This window comes from Ursus maritimus, unplaced genomic scaffold (genome assembly GCF_017311325.1).
Source record: "Ursus maritimus isolate PB19 unplaced genomic scaffold, ASM1731132v1 scaffold_3, whole genome shotgun sequence".
NCBI lineage: Eukaryota > Metazoa > Chordata > Mammalia > Carnivora > Ursidae > Ursus > Ursus maritimus.
In genome coordinates this window covers 6,116,241-6,125,070 of record NW_024425563.1, presented here as the reverse complement: position 1 = coordinate 6,125,070, position 8,830 = coordinate 6,116,241, and the positions used below count along the sequence as shown (strand labels likewise).

Here is an 8,830-nt window from a genome sequence, read left to right as displayed (position 1 = left end):
GGGGGGTGACTGACCTCCATGGACACGGTGCCGGGCGTCGAATGCCAGAACCCCGGGCTGCTGCCCTGCCCAGCGCTCCTTTCTCTAGGCTTTTGGGCCCGGGATTCTGGCTGCCAAGGTGGGCAGAGGAAGTGGGTGCACGCTGCTGGCACATATCCCACGACCCCTGATGTGGTGGGGGCTCGCCGCACCCACAGAAAGCCTGGTGGCACTGTGACCTTTGAGCGCCCAAGGAGCAGATGGGCCTCACCCTGGGTCATCTGCCTCCTCCCCGCTCCATTTGAAGGGGGACGCCCACCAGCAGGTGGTGGGTTCAGCTTTAGTGGAAATGCAGGGGGAATTGCAGGGGGTTTTTTGGTGATGAGATGGAGTTGTGGGCAGGGACCTGTCTACTTCTTGGGTCTCACAATTAGGGCCACGTTCTCATCTTCTGTGAGGCTCTGGGGGCTCACCTGAACATTCTTTCTGCTTTTGGAAGGCCCCCAGTTGGGGAAGGAGCATTCAGTATTTTGGGAGTAGAGGACCCCATTAAGAGTTGGGGTCCTGCCCTGTTCTCGCAACGTTCTAATCTGAAGACTTCCTCTGTCCTTTCCCCAGTCCTCTCTTACCTCTTTCCTCTCAAGGCTGAGTTCACTGTGAACTAATTAGGCGACAGGAAAAACTCATTAACATGGATCTGAGTAAATGGCCTGAATCACCGTTGTGGCTGGGGACCAGAAGATGGCATTTGTGTGAGCCTAGGGCCCCAAAGAGAGGAGATGACCAAATTTTTCTCCTAGATCCGAAGCGGGTGGGGCAGGGAGAGCGGCCATGCCTTGTGGCTTCACTGTCCTTCCCAGGAAGTAGAAGTTCCCAATAGGCTCTAAGATACCCCCAGCTCGTTTTGGTGAAGAGACTTGGTGGGATAGCTACGGAAGGGACTGAGGAAAGAAAGACATCGGCTGCCGAGCACTTCCCCGAGCAGGGAGGGGCAGGAATTAGCCAGATTCCCATCCAGCTCCAACTTCCTTAACATGACCTGTGACTGCCCCTTTCCCCTCCCCCAACACACACCCCAGCTCCGGAGGTCGCCAGCTGGGCATCTTCTGTGACGTGAAGGCCATGGTTCCTGGGATGCGCTGAGTTTTCATCCTGTCTTGAATTCAACATGACAGGCAGAATTTCCCCTCTTAGAGCCCTTCCCCGTGACCAACTTCCCCATTGCGGTTTGGAAGTACCTCATGTTCTGTTTGCTTGGCCTGGAAGCTTGGTATCACCATCGTGAATCCTGGGACCCGATGTCTCATTGTCACCAGGCCCAGCTGCTCCTCACACATCCGCTCTCAGCTCTCCTGATCCCTGCTTCCCTGCTCTTTCTTGGCAGGGCCTCCCACCTCTTTCTTCCTGCTCCCCCTTTTCTCCCAGCCTGTCTCCTAGAATCCATCTTTAGTACCCATCTCACCCCTGCTTCCCCACTTTTGTCACCCAGCCCTAGGCAGGCAGAAAAAAAAACCAAAAACCCAGAAAACTCCTTCTCCAATTTCTGCCCTGTACCCTTCTTGCAGTAGAGTCCCTCCATCTGCCAAACCATATTGCTGCTGCCTTGTAAAACAGCGTCCCCACCTTCTTTCTTGGGGGTGGGAGGGGAGCAGCTTCTCGGGGCGTTCCCCTTCTCCCTGTGAGCCTGACCGAGCCCCCCTGCCAGGGCCCAGCAGACCTGGGTCCTCGTGTTACATAACACATCCGTAGCCGGGGAGGCCGGTCTGTGTTTACTAGGGCCGAGCCTCTTAGCGGGAAGGGATGACATTTTCCTAGTGTATAATAAGCTTCCGCTTCACTCCGGTAATACTTCGGTGAGGGATTTATTTGTCCCAGCTCTGAAGGTGACCTAGGAGACGTAGTCAGGATCCGTTTGGGACTGAGGGAACGTGATGGCACCTTGCCCTCCGGTCTTCTCCCTGCCTCCTTCAGTCACCTCTAACCCTGTGGCCAGGGCTTCCTCCCGCCCTTCCCATTGTTTCACAGGAACATTCAGCTTCCCTGTTTCAGGACAGGGTTTGAGGGGAGACGGATTGTTTCTGAAAAGTTAGTTCCTTTTCCACCAAAGGCCAAGGAAGGAGAAACGGTGTCCATCCTGCAGTTTTGAGGAATGAAAGAGTGTAACCCAGAGGTGGGGTGGAGGGATAGAAAAGACTTAACTGTGGGCAGAGCCTCTGAGCCAGTCTCATCTCTGTGGTGGGGAAACTGAGGCTTGGACAAAGGAGGGATCATGCGGGACCTCGGGTAGGAGTCTGCAAGGAAAGGAGCTCTTGAGACTTGCTCAGGTCTCCTGGCTGTGTCCTAGAAAGAGGGCTGCAGAGGAACTGGGCCTCGGGCCAAATGGGGGACAGCCTGGGCACGTGGAAGCTCCAGACACTGGGCCAAGTGAGCCAGGAGCCAGGGCGAGCTGCTGGGAGAAGCAGCCTCGGGGTCCCAGCAAGTGGCCTGGCAAGGCGGGCTGGTGTCTGAGTAGACGTTATCCGTTATCCGGGAGGTCTGTCCCAGTGGAGTCTGAGCGGGGGTGGGCCCTGCAGACCCACGGCGAGGCCTGGGAAGCGCACCGTGGCCTTGGATGTGCCGTGTGGCTACTCGTTGGGCAGGAACTGGGCTTGGTCAGCTGGTGGTGACTTGTTGCTGTCCCCTTTGTTTTCCTCCAACATTTTTTTTTAAACAGCGGAGTCCCCCTGAGCATTCCTGCGGCACCTCACTCTTTGAGGGCTTCCTCAGGCTCTGCTGGCCCGCCACCAGGACGTGGGGCTTGGTAGTGCTCTGGGACTGAGATCAGTTGGCAGGTGCAGGTTTTCCTGGTGGGTTCAAGCTGAGGCTAGAGAGGGACGGTGCCCCTGAGCTGTGGGCAGGGCATGCTGGGGATGGCTCAGAGGGAGCGGGCAGGGGGTGCCCCCTCAGCAGCGACTCTCCCTCGCAGGCCTGCCTGGGGCTTGAGTTTGTCTTGCTTCCTCTGGGTGATGAGATCCTGGCAGCGGCCCTGGGATGCTGAGACAGGTGGAGAGCAACCGTAGCCATTTTGGAGACAGGGACGCTCTCTCCTGGGCTCCTTTGCCCTTCTGCCTCTTCCTCAGGGTAGCCGGTCGCCAGCCTGGTAGTAACACCCACCTGGGGGACCTGCTGAAGTACACATTTCCGCCGCTTCCTGCGAGCGATCTGATTCAGTCGGCTTGAGATGGGGGCCCAGGGATCTGGGTTTGTCACTTCCCCGGGCATGCCGGTAATTAGCTGGTTGCGGGAATGAGTGCCTGGTGGGGGCCTGGAGGCTTCAGCAGGACTTTGCACCAAAGAGCTCTAGGAATTCTGAAAAGGAGGATGTCTGTGTGGGTGCTAGTGGCCGGGGAAAGTCATATTTGTTCCAGGTACATTGATTTAGCTCCTCCCTTGTGGCCCAGTTGCATGTAGCACAGTGGAAGGCAGGGAGGAGGCGGGGAGGGGCCACACGGGCACTCTGGACCCTGCAGGTGAACAGATCAGCCTGTAGGAGGTGCCAGAGGGGGGGCTGGGAGTGGTGGGAATAAAGCCCAGATTTTAAGAAAACCGGGGCAAAGGTTAGAGCCTGGGGAAGACTCCTCAAGACCCCTTTCTTCAAGGTCACGGGAGAGGGATGGAAAGACCACCTCCTCAGGCTGTAGGACCTCAGGTAGCAGAGATGGCATCCCCCCCATTCAGTCCTCTGCCACTGAGCTTCTGCTCTCTGCCCGGTGGAAGACCCCCTACAAATACGACAGTCCTTGCTCCTACAGCACCCTGTGGCAGCTAGCTCAGACTGCTGACTTTCCTCTTTCATCTCTTAGTTGAATGTGTATGCCAGGCATGGGGATCCCGGAGAACAGGTTTGCAGAGGCAGCAAGGGATGGAGAAAGTATGGTGTGGTGTTCAAGGAACAGTCTGCACGCCTGGGGCACGGAGTCCAGAGGGGACAGGCCAGAGGACCCTGGTTTGGGAGTTTTTCATGCTTTATCCTGTATTAATTTACTTATACCTCACCGTGTTCCAGGAGACCCCGTAAGATGGCATGGAATCCTGGGGGAGCTGGGCCACTCTGTGAGGGTGAAGCAGGAGCGTTAGGGCAGGTGTGGCTGAGAGCAGGCTCTTGAGGGGGGCGGGGGGTGAGTGGCAGAGGGAACAGTGGCCAGGGGGAGAGCAGGCAGGAGGGGAGGCCGACCCATAAGTCCTTAGTGTCCACACTGTGCATTTGCACTGTGAGCCTTCCCTATGAGCTGTCAGGGAGTCCGTGGCCTCAGAACCTTAGGGGTGGAGGGAGCGAAGATGCCTTTCTTGAGAAGCAGGCTTAGGGGAACCGAGGCCTGGGGGCGGGGAGAGGGGCAGACTGGGGCCCTGAGAACTGTGTCCTTACTTGGCATCACCTGAACGCCCAGCCGGGGGCCTTTGGCCTACCTTCTCTTTTTAATATGCAGGTAACTTGAAATTGGTTTAACCAGATTGCTTTCCTTCTGACCTCTCACAGACTTGCAGGCCGAGGGGTAAAGGGAAGGTAGTTTTGGGACATGGAGCTGAGCCTTAGGGTGAAGGAAGTGGGAGAGGGCAGGTGGCCTGGAGCACGTGCTTCTGGGATGTAGGCATTGGCTGGTGCTGAGTTCCACGGCTTAGCATTCTCTGCCTGCCCGCCGGACATCGTTCTGAGGCCTTTGCCACACGTGGCGGGTCTCTTTCTAGGCATGCAGGTATCATCCCCATTTTGCAAAGCCTGGGACTTAGATTGAGCAACTAGGAGCAGCAGGAACTGGTTTTCCGGCTGGAGGGCTGGTGCCTCCCCCGTGGACGTGGACGGATAGATGAATGTGCTTTGGTGGCTCAGACCAGATGCCCCATCAACCCTCCTAAGGTGCCTCTCAGGGAAGCTTTTTGACCTCCAGTTTAACCTGTGCACACTTGGAATACAGCTTAGAGAGAATTTAGGGCTCCTCTTTCCTGCCGTAATCTTCTTCTGGATGTCTTGAATCGCCAGCCGAATGGTGGCTCTGGGACGTGTCTCTCCCCTCCCCAAGCAGCGTAGATATATATTTAAAACATTTGAATATTATGTGGAAGTGGCAAAAGTAATGCACGCTTATTATAACAAATTTAGACAGGGAAGGAAGTAGAAGGAACGTGTGCCCCCCCTCCCAGTGCCCCCAGAGGTAGGAGCCACGGGCTGCCCGATGTGCGTCCCTCTGGTGTTTTCTAGGTGTTTTCTACCCTACGCATATCTGCTATCAACGACTGTGATTGATTTGATGTTATTGGCATTTCTCGACAAAAGTGGGATTTTGGTGGAAAACACCGTGCTGGGAGAATGGGAGCCCCTGCGTTCTTCTGCTCGTCTGGTAGCTCCCTGCCGGGGAATCGGGAGACCTGGGTTCTCATGCCTGCCAGGCTGCGACGGGCAGGTCACCCCTTGCTTGACCTGTCTTTTTTGAGACTTGCGTTCTCTTGATTCTGTGCAGTTCGCCGTGACTCCCCACACGGGTCCTTGGACCATCTCAGTCTTGGCTCTGTGGCCTCCGGTCCAGCCTGTTCGCGGGGTGCGCCTTGGGCTGAGCGTGACGCAGGGGTAAATAACAAAACCTCCCCGCAGAGTGGCGCCACGTAAGGCTTGCTGGGGTCGTGTGTGCGAGGGGCTCACGGTGGGGCCTGGCACCGAGCGAGCGCACAGCGAATGCTCGCCACTATTTTAAAAGACTGCATGGGCGCCTGGGTGGCTCAGTCGGTTAAGCGTCTGCCTTCAGCTCAGGTCATGATCCCAGGGTCCTGGGATCGACTCCTGAGTCGGGCTCCCTGTTCAGCGGGGAGCCTGCTTCTCCCTCTCTCTCTGCCGCAGTCTTGTCTGTCTGTCCAATATATAAATGAAACCTTTTAAAAACCAAAATATAAAATAAAAGGCTGTAGGATGCCTTTTAAAGAGAGTATGGTTTCTCATGCATCTTCTTGCACATAGACCTTCGTATACTTGTCTGGTCGCTTCCTTGGGACAAATTCCCAAAAGGAAATGGCGAGACGGTCAGGAGTGCATGTTTTTAGGACTTTTGCTGCACGCCACACTGCCCCCCGCCCACCTCATAGATTAAAAACACCACCACCACCACCATTAGATGCTTTTCCTTGTTGTTTTTGTGTTGGTTTGATGACTATTGAGAGTCAACATTAAAGAACAATTTTGGTCATTTGCATTTTGTTTAATTCTGTTCATGTCCTTTATTCATTTTCCTCTTGGTTTGTTACTCTTTTCCTACAGCATGTAAGATAGTTTTAATCTCTTAATGTGGATTTTTCTCAAGTGAGCATTTGTCTGCTGGCGGGAAGCCATGGCCTCGGGCTGTCAGGCGGGGCTCGGGCCCCCTAGACCCTGGGCTGAGCTGACCGGGCTGTCCTCTGGGCGCTGAGGAGAGCGACCCACACCACGTGATTTTGGAGGGCTATGCCTGCTCTGTTTTTGTGCCTGTTTATAGCGGGTGGTTTTCTTTCTCTTTCTTGTCTGTCGGCACCCCTCCTGGCCACCGTTGGTGTGCCCGCCTACAGCACTTTCTCTTTTGCCTTTTAATTTGATGTTTTGATGGCTTGCAAACCCAGAGCCCAAGCTCGTAGAGTGGGATTCGAGCCCAGTCCCGACCTCTCCGGCGATGTGTCTGTGTGCGTGGTGGGGCCGGCGAGGCTGGGAGATCTGGACCCTGCAGTGCTCGCCCTGCTGGCTCTGCTGCCTGCTGTCTCCCAGGGAGGGGCCGACAGACCTCTCTGCCCTGAGGATTTGGGGTTAATCAGGCTCTATAGGAAGGCCCTAGAGCCTTTGGTGTGAAGAGCTGTGAAGATTTGGTGCCTCTTAGTTGCTCCCAAGCGCTCCTCTGCTTGGTGATGGAATATGGACTATTCTAGACTGCTTTACATTGGGTGATGTGGTCGACTGAATGCTGGGTGTCCTTCCTCGTCTACTGGGGGTAATGGTTATGAACCTGGTTCTGGGGCCACACTGCCTAGATCTGAATCCCAGACTTACCAGTTGGTAGCAGTGTGACCTTTGGTGAGTCCCTTCATCTCCCTGCGTCTTGGCTTCTTTGTTGCTGAAATGAGGTTAACAAGCGCCCATTTCATCGTGTAGGTGTGAGAATGAAGTCGGCGAATGCGTGCAGAACTTTCAGACCATTACTGTTCCCTCGGAAGTGCTCGTCTTGTGCTGGGTCCTGTTCCATCATTCATACACTAGGTGCTGGCCGCTGCCTTTGCAGGGTGGGAGTGGGGACTGAGGGCGCCGTGTCCGCGCCCCATGGCTCCTCCGGGGGTGCTTAGAATCTGCAGTGGCGGAGTTTGGGGTGAACTGGTATAGCCTGGTGGGCCCCGGCGTGGGGAACCACCTCAGGATTTGAGGTTCAGCAGATGGGCCCAGGCCCTGGACCACAGCTTGTCACAGGAGTGTGTCCATGGGCACCCAGCATTGCCTTTATTTGATTGCCTGTTGACTCAATCCAGCACTGTCCAGTTACGAAGGTGAGTCCCACGTGTCCATTTAAATTTTCAAGGAGCCGTATTAAGAAAGGTTAAAAAAACAAAAAAAGGTGAAGTGAATTTTAGTATTGTATCTTATTTGACCCTGTGTGTCTGAAATGTTATCTCCACATGCAGTCAATATGAGAAGTTATTAATGGGTTTTTTATACTCTTTTCTCACCCCGTCTTCAAGCTCCGCCCTCAGCACCGCTCCCCTGGGACATGCCGAATCTTGAGCGCTCGTAGCCACGCAGGGCCTGTGGCCGTGGCAGTGGAAAAGCAGCTCTAATTTTAGGCCGGAATAAACCAAAGAATACCCGTTTGTGTAAAAAGTGAACACAAAAGTGCATCCTTTTTGATTTAGCTTTATAAAGTATTGCATTAATAATAACGTCCCCTGGGTGCCTGGGTGGCTCAGTCGGTTAAGCGTCTGCCTTTGGCTCAGGTCAGGATTCTGGGGTCCTGGGATCGAGCCCCGTGTCGGGCTTCCTTGTCAGCGGGGAATCTGCTTCTCCCTCTCTCTCTCTCTTGCTCTCTCTCAAATTAAATAGAAATCTTAAAATAATAATAATAATAATAACATGCGTTTCCTGTAGGTCCTGCTGTTTTCCATCAGCCAGGCAACAGGCGTGCGCTTTCCAAGCACCCGCTATGGCTCTGGTGATTGATTGCAAACAGATCCATTGAGAAGTTGACTGAGTCTGCAGTCGCTTTTCGTCACCGTGTGTTTTCTGAAAGCCTGAAGACCACCGCTGTGGTGAGGGCACCCCCGCGGAACCTGTCCCTGTCACGGGGTTCTCACGCTCCACACTTGGGAGCCGCATTCATGCGGTTCTGCCCCAGCATGGGAGGTGGGCTGTGAGCCCAGGGCCCGTTCTTACGAGATGAACGCGTGTGTCGTGGGCGCCTCGCAGGTGGCGCCTCATTACTGGCGGGTTGGCCACAGGCTCAGTGTAGCTCGGGTGTCCTTGTGCGGCCCCTGCATGCCCCGCAGCTGCCGCTGACCTCTGAGCCCTGGGCCTACCTGTTGCCGGCCTGGAGGGTAATCCTGAATTCGGGCGAGGGAAGAAAGGTGGGCGGGCAAAGGCATGGCTATTCCCACGGCTCCTTCCCTCTGCTGCGGGATGGGCCCGCGTGGTCTCGAGTGCTGGTGGCCCGACCCAGGAGTGGACATGCAGGCCGGTGAGCTGTCGGTGGACGGGGCTCGTGTGGACTAGCTGGCTTTCCGCGTATCAGCTTGCTACGAGGGCCCATGGAATGCTGGCTTGGGAGGTGCACACGGTCGGGGGAGAGGGTGCTGACTGCATGGCCCGGGCCACCGTGCA

General features: G+C 55.5%; 1 protein-coding gene across 1 annotated transcript in view; it reads left to right on the top strand.

Annotated features, from left to right (window-relative positions):
• AGAP3 (ArfGAP with GTPase domain, ankyrin repeat and PH domain 3) overlaps window positions 1-8,830 on the top strand; it is a 55,634-nt gene that overhangs the window by 997 nt on the left and 45,807 nt on the right.